Source organism: Rhamphochromis longiceps, linkage group LG20 (genome assembly GCF_057381845.1).
Source record: "Rhamphochromis longiceps isolate RC_006_pf linkage group LG20, R_longiceps_female_GT1.1, whole genome shotgun sequence".
Lineage (NCBI taxonomy): Eukaryota > Metazoa > Chordata > Actinopteri > Cichliformes > Cichlidae > Rhamphochromis > Rhamphochromis longiceps.
Genome location: NC_140576.1, coordinates 21327116 through 21329773, shown reverse-complemented (window position 1 = coordinate 21329773; position 2658 = coordinate 21327116). Strand labels below are relative to the sequence as shown.

General features: G+C 39.3%; 1 long non-coding RNA gene across 1 annotated transcript; it reads left to right on the top strand.

Moving 5' to 3' along the window:
* The first annotated feature begins 1100 nt into the window (after positions 1-1100).
* On the top strand, positions 1101-2338 carry LOC146645234 (uncharacterized). The gene is made up of 2 exons (XR_014909123.1): positions 1101-1379; positions 1458-2338. It is a non-coding gene; the product is annotated as an uncharacterized LOC146645234 (long non-coding RNA).
* The last annotated feature ends 320 nt before the right edge of the window (positions 2339-2658 follow it).

The following is a 2658-nucleotide window of genomic DNA, read 5'->3' as shown; positions in this document are numbered from 1 at the left end:
AAAAGTAGCTCATTTGAAATTTAAATGCAACTGAGAGAAGAGTGAAGTGTTTAAGGGGTGAAAATACAAAGATCAGATAATGCAGAGTGCGTTTATACAGAGTCAAAGTTCCTGACGTGTTTTAAACAGTTTCTCTAACTTAGTGGAATCTCCTATTCAGTGTTTCTTTTATCAGTCTTTATGGGAAAAACAATTATCTGCAATCAGAAATTAAGACATTTCTGTTAAAGGACATTTACTTTTTAATCACAGAACACACAAAACACAAACCACAGCTTGAATAATGAAAAACAAAAACTGGATAAGAGCTGAGTATCTCTTCAGCAGACAAATATGCACAAAAAAAATACGAAGGATATGAAGCCATTTTAACTCAAATTCTAATATTAGAATATTTTAAAACTCTAATTAAGTGGTTTTGATGGTTGAACTTAGCCAAACGGGAAATTAAAAAGTTCTACCACAGGGGTCAAACTCCAGTCTCGTGGTTTAAAGTCATGTGTTTGTGCAACTCACCCAAACAGTTTCATCAAACTGAAAATGTTCAAGTTACTCTAACATAGGCACACACATTGACAAGAGTGAAATGAGACACAAGGTGATATTCTTGGTGGTTTTATGTCATATTAGTATAATGTTGACACAAATGCTACAAAAACATAAGCTCCTTGGCAGAAGTAATAATTTGACTGGCTTTTAATGATTTGTGAAGTAGTTCTGATGCCTGTCCTTCTCATTACATGCACAGTCATTAATAATCAGGCTCCATCTTATCTTAAAGATGCCATAGTACCATATCACTCTCTCTATCAGAATGCTGTTCTAATCTAAGGTCTTTAAAAGTAGAACAGGAGGCAGAGCCTTCAGCTTTAAGGCCCATCTTCTGTGGAAGCACCTCCCAGTTTGGATTTGGGAGACAGACGCCCTCTCTGCTTTTAAGATTAGTCTTAAATCTTTCCTTTTTGAAAAAGCATTGGGGCAGGATTAGGGATGGGTATCGAAAACCGGTTCTTGTTGAGAACCGGTTCCCACTGTTTCAATTCCTTGGAATCGTTTGCCATTTTTGCAAACGATTCCCTTATCGATTCCAGTCGCCCGAATGACGTCACCACGTTGCGGAGCGTCATTTACCTGGCAGGAAACACGGCGCCTAAGCGGCTCAAACGCTCAAAAGTTTGATTATACTTTATGAGAACCGATGACAACAGGGCAACTTGCAAAGTAGATATTTCATTTAAGGGAGGAAACACTACGAATATGCAAAAGCATTTGCTCACAAAACACGCGATGACACGCGTTTTTAATTCCGCTCCGGACTCGTGACTCTCAACCCAGCAGCAGCGCTAACGTTTGCACGTCCTCTCCCGTTAATGCGGCAGGTAAATAATCAACTAACAGTGCATATTATGTTAGCGCAATCTGCCTTATTACAAGACCTGCCATTACTGTACATGTAGGTGACCATGATGAGAGAGACAGACAGAGTCTGGCTCAGATGCTGGCAGTTCTCGCTGCAGTCTACCGGTAGCGTCTCCTTTCAGGCCAGGATAGACTAATGTCACCGAGCAGTGTCTAAGTTTGTGGTCAAAGGCTTGCACCCATTTGCCACAGCAGATGCCCCCGATTTTTGGTAAGTGAATGTGTTTAATTGTGGGCAGGGACATTACTGGATATTCTTGTGTAATTGCCACAGAACAATTTATGTTATACTTTGTTATTGCTACAGAAGAATGTTGCAGCTTTAAGGCAGGGATGACTCCTGGAGTTGCTTTCTCACTGCATATGCTTTATTTCACAATCAGATCGATTCGATAACAAAAACATACAGCAGCTCCTCTCCTACTCCTAGCCCTTCGCTGCGGTGGAAAAAAGAACGACTTCAATCCCCTTCAAGGAACATACGTACAAAATAGTTTTCCTGATACACCAATGGGGCGTTCAATGCCATCTTGTAAATATGAGTACTCTGGCAGAGTAACAGTTCAAATGAAAAATACACCAGAACAAACAAGCAAACAAAAAAAGAAGTGTGGGGTACCTTTGAACCAATGAACAAAGTATAACAATTTATACTTTTTAACATAACCCGACCCCGTCAATATGTGATATGTCTCACAAGAATATTTATTTTATTATTTTACATTTACAATTTTTTTTCCTGGGGACCCTGTGACACCCCATTGAAGAGCCGTAGGCTGGATCTCTCAAGATCTCACTGTTGGGTTTGTAAGGCCATGTTACTCCTAAATTATCTATCTTGTTCAAAGAGAAGATATAAAACAAAGCTCTGAGCTAATCGACCTTAGTGTTCTCCTTTTTAAAAAAAAAAAAAAAAGAATCGATAAGAGAATCGATAAAGAATCGAATCGTTAAACAGAATCGAAAATGGAATCGGAATCGTTAAAATCTTATCAATACCCATCCCTAGGCAGGATTGGCTGACCCCAAATCTTTCCTTAGTTATGCAGCACTGTGGGCTTCCCATGATGTGCTGAGTGTTTCTTCTTCTCTCACCATTTTCACTATATTTTATGCACCACTCTGCATTTAATTTTTAGTTATTAATAATTATTAATACCTATTAAAGGCTCTCTTTCACAGCTTGCCTTTGCCCTGGCTTCCTCACTTTACCCCTAGTTGGTTGCCCCTCCTTGAACT